We start from the raw sequence: 20,470 nt of genomic DNA, 5'->3' as shown, positions 1-20,470 counted from the left end.
CATGAGCAGATTGAAATCCCTGATAATTGTATTAGGTAGAAAGCAGTCTTTCAATTGCAGATGGCAAAATATTCTGTCATATTATTTGAAAAGAAAATTATTCATCCAAAATATTACAAAGTCTGTAAGTAGCATTTGGTTTCAGGTATAATTGAGTTTGGAACATACAACATGTTGCTGCCACCTATAATCTCTGCCATGAATGGCATTTTTTTTCTCCTGTCTGTGGGTGGTTTCAACAGTCCCAAGCTCACATCCCTTACCATACCAGGCTCTCTCAAAATCACAACTATTTAAGCATGATATTAAAAATGTTTGAGTTAATGTTTGAGTTTTGGGTCTGGCGTGGTGACCTAGTGGCTAAAGTCGTTGCCTTGAACGTGCCTTGATCCCATATGGGCGCCGGTTTCAGTCCCAGCAGCTCCACTTCCCATCCAGCTCCCTGCTTGTGGCCTGGGAAAGCAGTTGAGGATGACCCAAAGCCTTGGGACCCTGCACCCACGTGGGACACCTGGAGGAAGTTCCTGGCTCCTGGCTCTGGATCGGCACAGCACCAGCTGTTGCGGTCACTTGGGGAGTGAATCATCGGACGGAAGATCTTCCTCTCTGTCTTTCCTCCTCTCTGTATATCTGGCTTTGTTATAAAAATAAATAAATCTTAAAAAAAATGCTTGAGTTTCATATTTATTGACCTTGAGGCCACTTCAGAATGGGGTTATCTGACTGACTTGTGTTCCTGGATTTCTTCCTGTCTATGGAGTAAAGTTACTTCTACATAGATCCTAACAGAAAGAGAGGGTATCTCTATTTTGTTTTATTACAGGAAGATGAAGTTAACCTTAATTGATTCATTTTCAAAAATATTATTCAAGTTGCTAAAGTATTGAAGTTTTCAAGAATTTTGATAAGGACCCTTTCTCTGTGTTCCCTGAAAGCCCCTGAAAGTCCCAAGCCCACCCCAACCAGTCTAGTGACATTCATAGGACCACCCTGACCTTCCTAAAATCTTCTTCAGTTGTCTTCATCAGTAGTTTCTTGGCCTCTACTCCAAGGTTCAATGAGCTTAATCAAAAACTATTTTTACTTGTTATATATTCTTACACTACATGCGGGAAAAGATATTTCATCTTTGGGGCTATTGGAATTTTGAATTTTAAAAGTTATTATTGGCACTTAGAGTTTCATAAAGCAATACAGTTTGTTTATTAAACAAATACACATGGACTATATGTGTATGACAGAAAGAGAAGCATCCATAAACAAAGCAAACATGTTTTTCTATTGGAGAAAGATGGATAATGAATAAACGAATGCTATTGTGTGTAATATATTGGTAAATACTAAGGGAACATCTGGAAGACTGTATGGGGGATTGCTAGCACTGGATGAGGGGATAACTTTTAAATAAATTGCCTCATTGGCAAGTTCATATTTAAACTACAGAGGCAAAGATGTAAGTTATGCAGTCCCATTGGAAAAGAACATTTTGGCTCAGGGAGAATGAAGTGCTAAGGTCTTGAGATTAGAACATGTGTATCTTCTGAGCAGGAGCAAGATCTGCATCAACGAGGTCATCTATCACAGATGCTCATTCGATTAGTTAAGACTTCATCTTCCACTGTGAGTCCAGTGTGAAGTTATCAGAGGGTTTTCGGAAGAAGTGGGACCTGGTGTGCTTTCATGTACCTACTGTATTATGACCATGAGAAGGAAAAGAAAGTACTGGATGCTGCTGAAGAAATTTAAGAATATAGTGTATGGAAAGAAGAAAAAGGCAGTGCATTAAACACAAAAGCCATCATCCTTGGCCCACCAGGATGCATTAGCAGACTCCGCTTCAGAAGCAGGCTATCCAGGACTTAACCCGAATGTTCTGACATGAGTTGCAGCCCACCCATACCCCAATGGTTTTATCACATCAGAGTCAGCCCAATATGTCTTTACACTCAAGACTATACACCTTGAAAACATTATGTGGTGGGTTTTCTTTTAATAATCTAGTCCACTGAATTTATTTTGTATTTGGAACCCTCATTCTAGTTACCTAGGCATGATTAAAGACACATTTACGTTTCAAAATGGTATTTTTCCTTTGTTCTTTTTGCCTGTGTATGTAATACATGGGCATTCTTGACCCTCGAATGAAATCTCCTATAAGGAATGAAAAGTTATGTTGTCCAGGTTGTGCATAGCGCACAGACACTGAGTCCAAAGGGACAGACAAGTGCATGATACTATTCGGTGCATGATATGAAAATTTAAGTCAAGTTTTAAATCATTGTAAATGAATTTTTATTATATTTGTCGCATTAACTTTCTGATGGAAATAAGGAAATGTGTTGGAGGAGAAGTATCTGCTTAAAAATTGAGCAAACATATCACATAGATGATAATTTGATTTTGACTTTGCTATGCATCGGGTGCTCTGACTCTAAGATACAGTAAGCCACTTCAAAGCAGGGTATTCAGAAGCCAAACTGTAAAGCTTGGGAGTCAAAACGTGTCAGTGCCTTCTCAGGACTTATTTTCATTTCAGTGACACTCAACCTGCTACTCTTCATCATTAATGCAGTCTATACAATCCTATGCATAGATGTATACAATTCCACGTGGTGTAGAAAGTAGTGTAGTTTTATCGTCTTATCTCTGGTTCAGAGAGGGTAGCCTTGGAAGTGCCGTACTGGTACGAGATATTCTGCTGTATTCATTTAGACAGCCTCTGGGTTTTCACATCCAATCACTTTACTACTCCTGCCCAGCCTCCTCCTGGTTGCCAAGATTGACTAAGAGGTAGTCGAACTCTCTGACACCGTCTGTACCAGCAATGTCAGGGCACACTTAAATAGGAGGCTGATGGAATTATGACTCTTTATTAAGCATTGCACTACTTACTGTAGCAACATGGGAAAATCTGTCAGGGGGCAGGAGTTTGGGGGCAATCTCACGTAAAATAAAATAAAATCAAATAATAAAAAAAGGTAGCCAGTACATGAGATTCTCTATCTTCAGGAAAGAGTGCTGTCTATGTCCTGGTGCCTCGCATAGCTCTCGGGACTCCACCTTCCCTAAGACTTCTGACAGCATCACTGTTATTGGCTTGTCATTTCTGCTCTCAGATAAAACAGAGCTATTTTGCTTTTATTGATTGTTTTTAGCAAGGGATTTTGCCTCTGCAACTTAGCTATCATTACCAAAAATAAAAGTCCATATTTCAAACTTTAATTATTTTGCAATGACTTGTAACATATGGTATAAAATAGAGATACAGTTTCATGATGTGTCATATGGCAAACCCAATTTCTTACCATTATTTACTAATTCCCTTTTCACATTATCTAGCCAGATTTTCTTTGTCATATGTCAAGGTTCCATATGTGAATTGATTTCATTCTGTACCATACTTGTCCCATTGACAAAACATGTGTCCAGTGTAACACAAACTATTAAGGAGTGATTATGTGAAAATGCAGAGGAAAGATGAGTCAGAGCGTCTATCAGGAAAACAGCAGAATTCATAGCTGGTGGTCTTCACTTACCTTGGCCTATCTGTTCTATAACTCAGATAACCACGTAAAACAAAACAGGGTAGGAAGTGGGTCAGAAGGTGAAATCCAAACCTGGCTGCATGTGACATTAAAGTTAGTTTTGCTTTTGCAGGCTACCTGTCATATACACCAAGCTGATTCTAGAGCTAGACTTTTAGAAAAAAGAAATTTAACTCACTGATCAAGTCTGTGATTAATCTATTACTGCAGTGCAACCACGTGTTCTTTGCCCATATGCGTGCCCAAGTTCTTTTCCTGGCTGGATTTATTTTCTTAATGCTTTTTCCTTGGTCCTTTTTAATCAAAGTATAAGCTCACATTGTTTAGGTTCTCTACCCTGCCTCCTATTGTCCTTTTATTTTCTTAGATTATCTGTCTGGAAATTCCAACTACTAGATTTTCATTGAAACTGCCTTGCTTTTTCCTTTACCCTTGATCAATAGTTCCCACTTTTAGGATTCACAATGTGAGTGTTTCTATAGAAACTCAGATATTTGATTAAAGGGAGCACACATTTAACACATACTGAATAAAAATAACTGAATGTATTGGTTTTGTTTAAATATTTTTCCGTGGGGGTTTACATGGAAACAAAACAAGAAGGAAATAAGTTCTAAACTTGGCTTGTTGCCTCATTTAGTTTATTACTACCTTATTTTATTTTTTACCTAGACACAAGTTTGTTTTCTCAACTGAGATAAAGAAACTGAACAAGAAGCTCCCTTTTTGAGAATTTCGTCTCATTTATTTGACACCACCCAGACATTCTCCCTTCTTTTCCACCACTGCTTGACTCGCATAACGTTTGCCAACGTACGTACTAGGCTAAGAGTGTAAGGACCCTATTTTTAAAAATTTCTTATAAAATAGTGTGATATTGGTCATGACCAACAGGTCTAAGGCTCCTTTGTAACCGCTAAATGTAGGAAAAACCACAAATTACCATCGGAGAGGGATTGGTCCTAGGCTCTGGTTTTAATGACTCCCCCCACCCACCTTAAATTCCAACACCCGCGTCTGTGTAAACGAACATCTCTAAATGTAGGGTAAGGGAATATTTATCAGGATTACGTTTCATGCAAAATTAGCAACAAAGAAAAATTCTAGGCTTGCAATTAAATAAGAAAAAAGTAACTTATTAAGGGGTGTGCTCCCGCTTTCTTACATGGGTAAAACTTGAACCATCGTTCTTTTGCATAAACCCTACTGACTGAATTTCCAAGGCATTTTTTATCTTCCTTCCTCCAAAGATAAACTGTAATGATACACATTTACTGACAAGAAAGCAAGTTCTATCTCTTTCCCTCACATTTGACATTTTCAAAATGACTGAAATCAAACCCATGTACTCCAAACAACCTTTAACCCTGTTCTCTAACCTTCTGTGCATGTAAAGCTGTGCTTCACACGCCTTGAAGATTTGTAAATGTATTTATCTATGCATTCATTTATTTCGTGTTTCTTTTAAATGGCTGGTGTTGGGGAGGAACAGATAGGAAGGAAGGAAGGAAGGAAGGAAGGAAGGAAGGAAGGAAGGAAGGAAGGAAGGAAGGAAGGAAGGAAGGAAAAAAAAGGACCTCAGAGGTGAGAAGAGGAAAGGAGGGCACAGAGGAGAGGAGAGGAGAGGAGAGGAGAGGAGAGGAGAGGAGAGGAGAGGAGAGAGAAAAGAACAGGCGGGAGGGAGGGAGGAAGGAAGGAAGGGAGAGAGACGTCTTTCACCCTCTGGTTCATTCTCTAGAGGACTGCACCAGGCAGCTCTGGGCCCAGATGAAGTAAGATACCAACAACTGCATCCAGGTCCCCAGCATGGGTCTCCGGAACCCAAATCTTGGACTCCTCCTTTCTGCTCCTCAGGATGCACCTAAAAAAAAAAAAAAAAAAAAAAAAAAAAAAGAAAGAAGGTGAAATTGAAAGAGGCTGGGGCACAAAGCTACGCACTCTGATGTAAGAAGCAGGCTCCCAAACTGCCTCAAATCTTACTCTAAGTTTTAATTAAACGCTATCTGGCATTTCTCTAAACTTATTTTAGATGCACAGTCTTTCACAAGTTGTGATAATCTACCATCAGACAGAATTAGTGTGGTGAAAATGGAGTTTGCCATTGTAATGCAAGTGTTTGGGGGTAGAGGTAGCATTAGGTGTTTGTGTTCTTTTGGTAAAACACACACAGTATGCAGTATTAGTAAATCTAATTTATAGAAATAAATTATGTTCAGAGCACACAAAAATTTTGGAATTCAGAATTCACATCTAATCTGGCTCTTTGTACTACAAAACATGTACCAGAGAGGAAACATGCCTAATATTGCTTAATCTCTCACAACACTTTTCTATGTTTTATAAACTTTATTTTCATCCTAAAAGGCAAAATCACCTGGCATAAGAAAGGCCGAGTTCTTCCACCTGAAGGGGCTTTCTTCAAATGGTTGCTACTTCCAGAACTGTTTTGGGTTGAAGCCAGAAACACGGAACTATTCAAGACTCCCAGCTTGGTAACAGACACTCAAGCCTTACTGCCATCATTTGTTGCCTCCTACTATGCACTATCAGGACACAGGATCAGAACTGGAGGGACTGGGAATTGGTAAGACGGAATAATGATATTGCCCCAACGTCTTATGCCACTGTACCAAAACCCATGCTCCAGTATCTCACAGTCTAGAATAGTGCTGAACCCAAAGCAAATGCTCAAAAACACAAAGTCTGTATTGTCACTCGTTCTTCCTTCTACATCTGCCATCCCAGTGAACAAATACAGGGAGTAGGTATTTAGCCTGGTAATAAAGATACCCACCTCCAGTACCGGAGTGTCTGGGTTCAATCCTTGGCTCTGGGTCTAGCTTCTTGATAGTGCAACCCTTGGGAGGCAGCAGCGATGACCCCTGTGTTTGATTCCCTGCCACCCACATGTCATGTCTGAACCGAGTGCACATCTTCTGGCTCCAGTCCTGGTTGAAGAAGTGGGTGCACTCTTTCTTTGTTTTCCTGTTTCTGGCTCTCAATCTCTTTTCCCTCTCTCTTAATCTCTGTCTCACAAAGAGATACAATAAAGCTTAAGTTTAAACAGAGCGACATATGGATTGCATAAATCGGTATTCTAATATTCATATGAGTGCATTCTTTATATTTCTTCAGACTTAAAATATAGTCACAATTATTGTCTATTTATCTGTGCTACCATGTCTACTTTGTTAGATCCACCGCTTGTCAAAATATTACATTCCCCGACCACCAAAGAATAACTCAGCCGAATATTTAAAAAGAATTTAGATGGCCTTTATTTTAGGGAACCATGGTCACAGGCTCCCCTTTCCCATGTAGCAGGCAAGAGGCAAAGGGATGGACTGCAGGGAAAGGAGAGCAGGGAAGAAGCGGGGAAGGACCTTTTTAAAGGAGGAGGTCAGAGGAAGCCAAGGGCTGCGCCGCTGGAGAATTCCGCCACCTGTTCCAGATTTGGTTGGAAGCAAACTCAGCCCTCCTCCAGTTACCGTGGTAGCCATCATACTTTCTATGTATTTTAAGTCTTGCTATCATTAGTATAATATTTAATCTGATTTGACCCATTTTTGTGTTTTCTGGCTTTGTTTTCTTTAAAGTTCCATTGCTTGATAAAGTTATACAAGTGTGGCCCTTGAGCACCTGAAAAGCGAATGATTCAATGCGAAACTTTCTGAGGAAGTCTTGCAACTTGTGAAAATTCTTGAAAGACACCTGTTGTAAGATTGGAGGAGAGAACAGCGGGGCAGAGAGGAAGCTTGGGGGGTGGGGGAGATCCCAGTGCCTATCAAACTGTCATAAAACAATAAAAAAAATTTTTAAAAAAGCAAAGTGAGTCTTCCTTTACAGGTAAAACACACAAGAGATTTTTAAACTGTAATACAAATGTAAAAATGCAAAAAGAGATCCCTCCTACTGAACTGCTGATCTTAGAACCCCAACCATGAAGAGACTGTCAGCCAGTGGACTCTGAATAGGTTTCATTGTGATTGGAACTGCGAGATTGGCAGCAATCCAGAACTGATGAACTATCAAAACTGTTTGAGCAGGACCCTCGAAGTGCGCCTCCTGTTGGGGATATGGGATGGGTGGGAGGCTGGGTGGGGCTTTTCCCTTTGTTTCTCCCCTGACCCCAGATACAGGGGAAAATGATAATATTAGTGTGGAAACAATGGTATTACCCACTTACACCCTGTAGCCCTTGACCCTTTGTACTCTAATAAACTAAAAAAAAAAAAAAAAAAAAAAAAAAACAAAAAACAAAACCAAACACCCTAATTAGTGATTATTATATTGATTATTGTTTAAATATTTTAAACTATTAGACTATGAGGACATTAGCCATTAGGCTACCAAACAGTTATTTTAAACAGTATTTATTCAGTTACTGAGTTAGTGTCAATACATTGTGATTATCACGTTTTTTCATTTGTTACGTTAAATTTTTTTGTTTGTTTCTAATTCTGAGAAAAGTGATATGGGCAAAAAAAAAATAAGCACTATGGTGAAATTCTGGTACATTTTTTTAATTATATGAATTGCTATATCCAAGGAAAAACATTTAAACTCTTAATTTGAATTCTTCCATGTCTGCCATGGAGTTTAACTAAACTGTGAGCAGAGAAACATAAAAGCAAGCACTCCTATTAGTGGAAAGACACTCCTATTAGTTGAGAAGCATGAACTACCTCGTCACGTGGTTCAACTACGGGCTGAAATCCTTTCCGGTTAGGCACCTCCAGTGTTCACACCCACATTGTTTTAAAGCCTGTGAAACACCCCCCGTCAAAGGGGTGATGGCAGGTTGCTTTGTTAAACTCACAGAAGGAAAAACTCCACTGCCATGCCGTGTGCACAGACTTAGACGTCACACACAAATGCACTCCTATTAGCTATGTCTAACATATGTAGCCGTGTATCTTAGAATCCTAGCTAACAGACCAATATGAAGCTCACACAAAAGGAGAGGCAGAGATGGGCTGTGTGTATGTGTGTGTGCGTGTGAGGAGAGAGAGAGAGAGAGATTGGAAGATTGTCCTAACCCATGTGATGATAAATTTTCCTAAGAATTCAGCTCCTGTCCTCCATTAAGCCTTACTTTCTATACTTTAAAATAGTGTATGTTAGATTATGCTCTAACAAAGTATTCATGTCTGGGCAAAATGTCTTCAGTGTGCAGACAAAATGTTCATGAGGCTCTCTTTACTGAAGTATCTACCTTTGTTTAAGATAGGTGTGGGACTCCAACACCTGAGGAACGTCCCTGTGGAGGTGAGGCTTCAGAAGCAAAAGGCAGAGTGTGTGATGTTGAATCGCTAGTGTTCTGGAGCTGTGTTGCTTAAAGTGTGTCTCAAGGACCAAGAGTGTGAGCCTCACTTAGAGGCATGTTAGAATCTCAGGCTCTTCCTCACACGGAGTGCTGCTCTGTACTTTATCAAGACCCCCAAGAGACTGAGCCATATATTGAATTCCAAGGAATGGTGGATGCCGAAAACGCCTTCGTTCTTTCTTTGCAGGTGACTGGACTGTTTTAACCAGGGTAACTCCACATTAAGCTACTGATCCTTTCCCCAAAAAAACAACAGAAGAATATAGGGAGAACTTTCCTGAGTCAGTACAGGTCTGACACCCCTAGAAAATGATAGAAAACTTCACAAGGCAGGTGACAGCGATGTCCCAATGCAGACCCATTGATTGCAACACTCTGTTATAGGGTTTCTAAAAATACACATTTTATTTCATTATTCCACAGGCAGAGAGAAAGAGACACAGAGATTTTTCCCATCATCTCATATGTTTCCAGATGCACCCAGTAATGGAGTCTATGTTTGGCCAGGAGCTCAATCCAGGTCTACCACATGAGTTGCGGGACCCACTGTCTCAGAGGATGGAAGACCACAGTAAACCACCGTGGAACCCAGACGGGAACTCAATCACTCCCACATGGAATGCACGTGGGCCGAACCACTGTGCCAAACTCCCAACCCTGATGCAGGAAGTTGATAGACAGACAGAAGGGCTACTGAGTCTCCTCTGTATTTTCTTCTCAATTTTGTTTTAAATGTAAAATTCTCATAAGAAATGAATTTATTTTGAACAAACAACAACAAAATAGAGTGAATGATCCTTTGCGTGACTTTACTTCAACTTTGCTTATGGGCAGTCATAGGAAAGATTCCTTTTCTTTAGAAATATACACATCCTTAAGTCATCTCATCACAAAAATAATCGTCTAGAAGAAATGCTCTGTTTAGAAAATTCCTCTCCATGGAGTCTGTTACAGCCAGAGAGGTGGCTTGTCAGCAGTAATGCAGTGTGGATAGTTGTCTTGTTTAGAAATTTTCTCTATTTTTTATTATTTCAATGTCTTATTTATGAGTCTCTGAGAAAAATGAGGGTTTTTGTGATATAAAAAAAGAGAGTAAAACTGTGTTACATGTGTAGACTTGAGGCACTAAAGAAACAATGGCTATTAGGGTCATAAAACAATTCTTAGACATTGCAAAATGATCCTTGTTCGCAGGGATTCCGGGTAGGCATTAAGAAGAGCGCAGGTGCAAGACCCCTCCACAGTCTTATCAGAGGGTGGTGTTTGGCACCCTCTGGGGGATGTGGTCATATCACCTGAGTTCTTTGATCTCAGAACCTTCATCTTTGAACAGCAGAGAAGCATTCATATTTGCTTTTCTCTTGCTTGAGGCCTGAAATCACTCTTAGCAAACTCGTAAAATCAATGACGATGATAACTTCCTGAGGATCAAATAGGCTAAGAGCATTTCATAAAAGCAAGATGAATAATGGTGTCATATTTATCTCTTTCAAGAATTGGCTGATAGAACGATCAGATATACAGTAAGAAATTAACAATGGACAGGCAGGTGTTCGGTGTAATGGTTGAGATGCCACCTGAAACACCCACATCCTCTTTCAGAGTGGGGTTTGAGTCCTGCCTCTGCTCCTGGGAATACCCACCCTGGGAGGCAACTGGCAGCTCAGGCACTTGTGCCTCTACCTCTCGTGTAGGAGACTCATGTGTTCCTGGCTCCTGGTTTCCACCTGTTCTAGCTCTTGCAGGCATTTGCGGAGTTGGACAGTAGGTGGCAGACCTCTCTGGTTGGCTGTTGTTTGGTTTGTCTATTAAAAAAAAAAAAAGCATACATACATTTAAAAGTAATAATGAGGCATTCAAGAATAATTTTTCATCGCGGCACTTGGTATTTGCAACCGTCTATAAGTGAGTTGGCTCCTCTTGTAGAGGAATTGTTAGCGATGTATTGAGCACTTAATGTGCTGCATTCATGCTGCTTGGTCCTTTCCAAGCACCACTTCCTGAATTCTCACCTGTATCTATGATAAAATACCATTATGATCTCCAATTTAAGGATAGGGAAATTGGATCACATTTTAAGAAAGCTGCCCAAGGACAATATTTAATAACTGTTGGAAGACATAGAAGCCAGAAAGAAGTATTATGTAACTCCCCCACCTTGAGCACACATCAGAACCACTGGGAAAACTTCTTACATTACAAGTCTAGGAGTCCACATCAGGGCTTCTGATTTAGTGTATAGCATGAGTCTGACCCTCTAACATATCTACAAGTTCCTAGAAGGCAGCTGATATAAATGACTGCATCAGAACTGCTGGTGGGATTTGTGCAGCACTCCAACACCAATGTCTACCACTATCATTCAGCAGGAGCTTGGCTGTTCTTGGATCTGATTTAACGTTAGGCTTGAACAAATGATATGGAAGCCACATCTTCTGGCCTTGTGTTCTGTAATCTCCGGCTGTATAAGCTTCTTCCTCTTGGCAGTAGCCAACATTCACACAGTGAGTTCTGTGTTGTTTACCAGCCTTGCCATGTAGGAAGGTTAATTATTTATTTCTCTAACCTTGGCTCCAGTGATTCTGCTGATAGGCTTCATGCCAGAAGGAGTGTGGAACTTCTTTCTTGAATAGGGCTGCCCTATTAAATGATACTCTAGCTCAGCCCCCGATACCCACAGAAAGCCTTTTCAACAAGTTGGTATACACCTACTTCCAGCCCCCACTTCCTTTTCCAGTCTGGAAAAAAACCAAAAAGGATAACATTCTGAAACCACATGGATGGGTAGGAGGATTAGATGCAGGGGGTACTATAGAGAATAAAGTTGGCCACCTCTGGGTATTATGGAGAATAAAGTTGGCCACCTCTGGCCTGTCTCCAGCTTCCTTTGCTCTCTGTTCTTTGAGATTTAGAAGTACAGTGGTTTTAAATTAACCTGTTCTTGGCATTGTTTCCTGTTTCAAAGAAAAAGAAGGGATGTCAGTGGTGTCTGATTTCAAATAATTTAACCAGAAGGGTAGCTAAGCTAAAGCAAAGAGAGTTCAAGGCTCATTTTTCAACAGGTTAACAAGAAGAAAAGGAAAGCTTCCGATAACATTCATTTTGATCTGAGGCATGTTGACCAAACACCTATTAAACTCTTTGAAATGTTCTCATTATATTGTGAGCTGGAAATAGATGGGTATTAAATGAATTTATTAGTGAAGTCATTGTTGTGTGCAAAAATGAATGTATGTTGATTTTTGGATCTAAGAGTTTTAAACAGCTTGAGAGGAGGCATGTGAAACTTTGGTGCCATTAGCTCCAATAAGAAAGTGATATGATATAATAGACGAAGAAGATGCTATGGAATTACAACACATAATATATGTGCATTGACCAGAGCAATTACATAATTAAGGAACTGTTTTTTGATGTTGAAACTTCTGCATATCCTCTTTGAAGAGTTTGCATCATGCTGTTAGAGGGCGGGGGAAACACCTCGTGGAGAGGTAGAAGAGGAACGCAGGTACTTAGGGAAGCTTTCAAAATCCATTTTTGTGTGGGTTTGAAACGTTCTAAAATGTGTCAGGAATTACATATATATTTTTTAATTGGAAAAGCAGATATACAGAGAGAAGGAGAAACAGAGAGAAATATCTTCCATCCCCTCGTTCATTCTCCAAGCGACCACAAAAGCTGGAGCTCAGCTGATCCGAAGCCAGGCGCCTCCACTGGGTCTCTCATGCAGGTGCAGGGTCCCAAAGCTTTGGTCCTTCTTTGACTGCTTCTTCAGGCCACAGAGAGGAAGCTGGATGGGAAGTGGAGCAGCCGAGACATGAACTGGCACCTGTATGGGATCCTGGCTCATGCAAGGTAGGGACTTTAACCATTAGGCTACCATGCTGGGGCCTCATGTGTCAGAAATTTTGAAGAAAAGGTATCTTAAGTAAAGTTGCAGAAAGTTTGGTATGCTCTAAATTTGGTATCAGTCTTCTGATGCTATGGATTGATTTGGCATATTAGTTCTTTACAGCTACTGCAACAAAAAGCTAAAAATGGGGTGTCTGACTTAAGCCAAATATTTATTTCTTCATAGTTCCAAAATCTAGAAGCCTGAAGCCAGAGTGTTGATAGGGAACATTCACTCACTCTGTCCCTGCTGTGCTTTGGCCGTCACTGACAGTGTGTTGGTGTTCTTGGGAGCATAGATGCATCTCTCCAATCTCTGCCTGCGTTTTCCTATGACAGCCTTCTCTCTGTGTCTCTGTTATCACACGATTTTCTTGCAAAGACATCACCATTGATTCTGGACCTATCCTACTGCAGTATGATTTCATCTTAACTAGTTGTACCTGGAGACCCTATTTTCAAGTGAGTTTACATTATGAGGTTTCAAGTGGACATGAAGTTTAGGAGGAGATCATGCTCATCTACTCCGCCAACTTTTTGAGACTGTAATTTGAAGATCAGAACATTACCAACACTCTTTTCACTAATTTCCAATTCTCTTTGAAACATAAGCTGAGGTAACCAAAGATTAATTCCATATCTTTCTTTAAAAACTATTATTATATCTTTCTTTAAAAATTACAGAAGGAAGGAAAGCCAGAAAGAAAGAGCAGAGAAGGAGAGAGAGCTTCCATCCTCTGGTTCACTTGTCAAATGGCTGCAATGGCCAGAGCTGAGATGATCTAAAGCCAAGAGCCTGAGCTTCTTTCTGGGTCTCCCACATGGACTCCTGATTGGAGTTAGGGGCCCAAGGATTTAGTCAGCTTCTACTGCTTTCCCCAGCCTTAAGCAGGGAACTGGATCAGAAGTGGAGCAGCCAAGCCCCAAATGACAGAAGCTTAACCTACTAAACAATAGTGCCCACACCAGGCTAACTATTTTGAAATTTAATATCAATTAAAGTCAAAGGAGGAATCAAGATGGCGGAATAGGGTAAGGACACATTTAATCGGATGGAAAAACATTTAGTCAGGATGAAGCAGAGAGGACATATTCCAGGAAATATGAACGGACAGAACAACAGTAGAGGGGTGCCTAGAGATTGACAGCCACAGGAAAGCAGCGCACACAACGGTGTGGTGTTGCAGTGACTGATACTCCAGCAGCATTCAGCTAACAGTGATCCGAACTCCACCAGCACCCAGAACTCCAGCAGCAACCAGGTGGGAAGAGACTTTCACTGGGAGCTTGGGAGGTGAACCCAAACAAAGAACTGTCCGTCCTGCTGTTCCATTTGATTTGACCAGGAGCAGAGACAGAGCAGCAGATCACAGACAGGCAGTGTGAGAACAGCATGGATTTCACAGCCCAGTCAGCCCCCTAGAGCCGATTTGGGCACCATTTTGCATAAGGAGGCGAAGGCAAGAGAAAGGACTGAGCATACTCTGAGCTGGGAGTGAACTCATTTCTGACTCAGTGAACTGCAGCAACGTGGCATTCTACAGGCTCCACCCAAGACAGGTCTGGGTAGACCTAAGACCTGAAGGCCAGCAGATCAAGAACTGTAGTGGTGGTACGTCAGGTGCCATTTTGTACACTGTGGCAATAGCTTTAGGACTGTAGGGGACAACAGTGAACTGCGCATGTGCTGAGCTCGCAAGAACTGAGTTTCATGGACTGCACTGGTCTCACAGATAAATAATACTGACTGTGGCATCGTATGGGTCAAAATAGGTCCGTGTGGCACCCAGACCTAATGGCCAACAGGTTTCGGCAAGATCAGTGCCATCAACAACCTAACTATATAGCACACCTGGTGTCTCTCTAATCCTGGGACCTGCTCCAACAGGAAGTGGGGGAAAGGTTGTAGAGACAACGGTGCAGCCTCAGCAAAGTATCATAGGAGGTGAAGAGTGGTGAGTCAGGAGCTGGGGCTGTGGAGACCACGGTGGAAATCTAACATAAGAACCCAGACCTGGAACTCGCTGGAGGTTGTGGCACAAGTGGCTGCAAGCAAAAAGTTGTGTACGAACTGCAATAAGTAAAATCGCATTGTAGACCTCTGGGTGATTGAGCTTAGAAACCTACCCCAAGGAGAAGACTCTGCTAACCAGAAGTGCAATGATCAAGAGCAAAAGAAGAGATAAAGGCACAATGAATATTACCAAAAACTCCCCTGCAAAGGAACAAAACCCTATGGCAACCTCAGAGTTAACTGAGGAAGACATAGAAAGAAAATGGGGCATAGAGAATTCATAAAACTCATTTTAAAGCTTCTGATAAAAAAATGAAAAGCACATTCAAGAGTTCAAAGAATTTAAGGAAGCAATAAAGCAAATCAAGGCTGATGTATCAGAAATTAAGAACACAGTAGAGCAAATTAAAAGTACAATGGAGAGTCTCCAAAATAGAATGAAACAAGCAGAAGAAAGAATCTCAGAATTGGAAGATATTTCCTGTCATCAGGGGGAAGCAAACAAAAAGCTTGAAGCAGAGCTGGATCAGGTCAAAAAAAGTATTCAAGAATTGAAAGACACTATTAAGAGGCCAAAAAGAAGAGTTATGGGAGTCCCAGAAGGTGCAGAAAGAGAAGCTGAGTTTGCAAATGTATTTAATGAAATAATAAAGGAAAATTTCCCTAATCTGGAGAAAGAATTGGGAAACAAGATCCAGGAGGGGCACAGAACTCCCAACAGGCTTGATCAAAAGCGATCTTCACCAAGACGCATGATCATCAAGCTCTCTTCAATTGAGCACAAGGAAAAGATCCTTAAATGTGCACGTAAAGAAAATCAATTGACATATAAAGAAATGCCAATTAAACTCACAGGAGATCTCTCACAGGAAACTCTACAGGCAAGAAAAGAATGGAGTGACATATTCCAGATTCTAAAAGAAAAAAATTGTTGGCCTAGGATTATATATTCAGCAAAGCTTTCTTTTGTCTTTGAAAATGAAATAAAATTCTTTCACAGTAAAGAAAAGCTCAAAGAATTTGCCTCTTTCCAACCTGCCCTACAAATGATACTTCAAGATGTTCTCTTGACAGAGAAGAGGAATAGCACCTACCAAAACCAAAGGCAAATGGGAAGAACATCCCAGTAAAATGAAAACAGAAGACTAAACCAATGAACAACCCATTCCTAAAATGACAGGACCAAAGTACCACCCATAAATATTAAACTCTGAATGTAAATGGCTTAAACTCAATCAAACATCATAGATTAGTAGACTGGATTAAAAAACAAAACCCACCTGTTTATTGTCTGGAGGACACACACTTCACCAGCAAGAAACTATATTGCATGAGTTGTGTTGTTTTCGGTTAGTTTCATCTCTTCAAAATACTTTCTTCTGAGTAAATCATTCAATGACTCGTAGATCACATAGTAGCATCATTTTCTTCAAGAAGGTTCTTGATTTTCATTTCTTCAACTACACGTTAGTCATTTAGTAGCATGTTATTTAACTTCATGGTGTTGTTCATTTCTTTTTTCTCCCTGATGTTGACTTTGTTGTGGCTTTTCATTTAAGGGGATGTATAGTAGCTGTGTAATGGAGACTGGCATATCTAGTAACATGTCATTTAACTTCATGGCATTGTAAATTTCTGTTTTCCTTTCTATCGTTGATTTTGTATTATGACTTTTCACTTGGGGGGATGTACAGTAGCTGTGGAATGGAGACTAACAGTATGCATTTCTACTTCCAGACAAAGATGGACTTACAATGAAACTGTTTACTATATCTTGACAATAGGATGCTGGACTCTCTGCCATTGTCCATGCCCGCAATAATGAACATATGACTGTGTATGAAGAACTATATTTTAGTAATGATATAGAGGAACTAGGTGGGGGAGGAGGGAATTGGGGAGGGGATAAGGGAAATGCCAGGAGCCTATGGAACTGTATCAGAAAATGATGATAATAACAATAAAATATTAATAAAAGTCAAAGGAACAGTTGCAAGGGTCTGGGGAGTCAAGAAGTCTACCGATGTTGAACTAACTACAGGAAAAAAGAAATACCTACATGACATAGCAAGATGGAGAAAGTTATTTTCAGGTAAAACCCATCCTAGTTTCTACCTAGAATCATTCATGCTTAGAAATATTCCAATTGGACATTTTTCTTGTTCTTGGTCAATTTAATTTTCCTTTGTATTTATGCACAATATCAAAAGTTTTAATGTTGTGGATTTGTCTTGAACTTGATTAATAAAGTGGCTTCCTGTGTTGGCTATGATAAGATATTCACCTGATTTAGGAAATAACGGATCCGTGTTTTCAGACAAAGATCTTTTGTCTAAAGAACCTTAAGATTAGAATGACAATCAGGGGACATTTGACCCAAATCTCAGAAAGTCCTGAGAATAGATTTTCTCTGTTTAGCACATTGCTACAGTTGAAAACATTCAAACAGCAGAGAAATGACTGGGAGAAAAGCTCCCATTTACCTTGCAGAAGTAGAAGAACCGACGTATTCTTTCCAAAAGCCTTTGTTTATACCCCTCCAAGGAATAGATGAATTCTAGTTAGGTGTTTTGGTCAGTTTTATTAGGAAATTGAGTCAGGTCACAAATCTTTAGGAAGTGTTGAAAGCTGAGTCATTTCAGACGTGTAAATCCTCTTGCAACAAATGCCACACATTTGCTTATTTTGGACGTCTAGAGAAAGGAAAAAAAAAAGAAGGTCGATGTGAACTGAATATCAAAATGGAGGCAGACTGAGAAGGATGAAAATAGTGGCTCAGGGCCAAGGAAAGATACCTCTCCATGCTGCCGTGTACAATCACCCTGTGCGGCACAGTCCTTATCCTGGCAATCCCTGCCCATCCTTATCCATGACAAGGAATCTAGAGAGAACTCTGGACTCACGTACAAATTCAAAGAATAAATTGTAAGATTTACTCTGTAGAGAAAATGAACTCTAAACTGAAGACTAAATATTCCCTTCTTACAGAGAACAGTAAAAATTATTCTAAAATAAATTGTGCCTCAAGATTTACCAGCTGCCTTTACTATGTTTCAAGTTGATTCTAAAACAATGGCTATTTCTCTTTTGAAAGAAATCTGTGTGAATCAAATAGGGAAGTTAACAAAGATTTTCAAATAAATTATGCAGGTATTAGTTTTGACTGCTCAGAATGTTAAAAGTCTTTAAAATCACCTGTTAAGGTTTTTCAACAGCTTTTATAAGACATTTAATTTCTGCTTAGTAGTTCATGAATGAGCAGAAAATTCTTTAGTGATTTTTGTTTCTCCATAAACCTGATGATCTAGCATGTGGAACAAAGGCTGATATGTAGAGGACCCATCTCCCTGTTGGCTGGCTTAGACCATACCACCACGAATGGCCGCATGTCTCGCCCTGTGCCTTGGCTTTGATGGCAAATATTTGAGCAGTGGAACCAGTGAGGACTTGAATAGTAAATATTTTACAAGGGAAAATGGGAACTCCCCTTTGCTCTGGCCTTCCCTCACATTAAACAGATTAATTTATATTAACATGGAACCATAAAATTCTCTATTTGCCCCTGTCAATAATTAGTCATCATTGAATCCTGAATCCTGGTTATATCACAGATAGGATACGTGACTTCATTTTTTCCCCCTGATCTGGCTGGAATAAATCTAAAAGGATCCAATGGATCAAGCTCTATTAGCAGACTTAGGTAAAACACAGTGCCCATGAATAATCTGGTATCAACAAGCCAATTTTCTTTTCCCTGCTTTTCCCATCCAATCCCACCTTCATGTGATTTAGAAAGCTGTATTTCAGCTGTTAATTCTTTGTTCATCCAGTCTTCAGAACCCCTGGCAAAATCTTTCCTCTTTTCCTCCAAGAGACAGCAGCTGGTTTTCATTATGTATCAGACGATGATGCATACCAAAAAGACACTGGTCACAATGAATAGGAGGCGGGCGCTGACCGGTCATGCTGTGGTTTGTTCCTGGGGGTGTCAGGTGAAGAATCCATTTTGTCCAGCACTACCCGACTCCATACGTCAATGAGTGAAAAGGCAGTGTTTCCTTAAGAGGCCTGCTGCCCCTGTCCACTGTGAGGAAGGCCTCTCCATTTCTGTTTCTTCTTCCTTTGGTGTGTCGCTAATGCATTTTATATGTCCTTTAATCTCAGTTGCAAGTCTGTCAATATTTGAACTTATCTTCAAGTGAAGAACTCCAGAGGAGACGTAAAGAAAGTAAATTATCATGCCGGAAAGCAAATAACAATTATCTCATGAAACATCCAAAACATAAAATATTTCTTGGGCCAGTTCTTGAGGAGTCATAATGAGTGCTTTACAAACCCCCACATTTTTCAGATGAGCTGTTGTTCTGTGAGAATGTGGTCTCTGTTGAAGTCTATATCTTTGGAACAACTAATCCTGAAGATGAAAAGTGGGTGGCAACGACCTGTATATTGAGCCTGATTGACCAACTGAATTTATTAATGATGTAACATCAGTAAGAAGAATGACACAGAAATCAGCATCAACCACATGAGGCATGAACTGAGCTTAGCCATAGATCCTTGGTGGTGCTGTGCAGGTGGGAGTCTGAATTCACAATTACAGGAGTACCACAGTGGTCTCTTCAAACAAATAGTCACTCTCCCCTGAGTTTCTATAAACACTGGAAATTGTGTTATCTTAATACAAGAGAGCTCAGCTTTTACAAAAGCATTGCATATATGCACTACTAGTTGCACATTCTGTAGCCTCTTAAGCATAAGCCAGGAGAGGCTGATGGGCAACTGTTATCAGCCTTGGCTTTTAAAGTCTGCAATGAGCAGAAACACACACACACACACGGCAACACAGAAACAAGGACCTAGCATTACAAGTTGAGAAAAAGGATGGAAAAACCATGGATATGGCTAAAACTTTCACATTCCTTTTTCCTTCTGTGTTCTAGTAGGGACAAGGAAAAAGATGCAGACATAGTTTTATCATAATAGCGCAAAGAACTGTTCCCAGACACTGTGTGAAAATTCAGTTTGTTTGCAGATTCCACACTCAGGGGGCAGATTCCACACATTGTCCTGGCTCTTTTCCCTTCGCTTTCTTGCAGCTTTTATGCCATAGGAGATGCTGGCTCCATCCTGCTGAGAAACAATTAGTGCTGAAGGGATGACAACCAACCCGGTTGTGACAGGGCCAGGAGCCTGGAGAGCAGAAAAGGGGAGAAAAGCAAGGAAGAACTAATGAAGGAGCAATAAAGGAGTTGAGGAGTGGAGCCTGCTCTCTCTGGGTGCTGCTAACTCAACAGCCAAATGGGTCCCCAAAGTTGAAATACTGAGAGCTTGGGTTTACACAGAAACCAAGAGTGAGGAGACAGCAGTGTTGTCCAATAGAACCTTCCCCAGTGAGGCAATGTTTTACAGTGTGATCTCCTCAAAGCACTGGACCCTAGCCACATGTAGCATGTCAGATGTTGGTAGTGCAAGGGAGGAATTGAACATTTGGAATGGGACTGAGTTTTTGTTTTTAATTTTTATAAGTTTTACTTATTTTTATTGATTTGAAAGGCAGGGGAGAGAGAAAAAGAGAGGGAGAGAGAGATTTTTAAATGCCCACAAGAACCAGGACTGGGTCAGGCCATTGCTAAGATGCTATAACTCATCTTGGACATCCATGTGAGTTACAGGGGCTTTAGTTTTTGAGAC

Source organism: Ochotona princeps, chromosome 17 (genome assembly GCF_030435755.1).
Source record: "Ochotona princeps isolate mOchPri1 chromosome 17, mOchPri1.hap1, whole genome shotgun sequence".
NCBI lineage: Eukaryota > Metazoa > Chordata > Mammalia > Lagomorpha > Ochotonidae > Ochotona > Ochotona princeps.
This window is presented reverse-complemented; position numbering follows the sequence as displayed.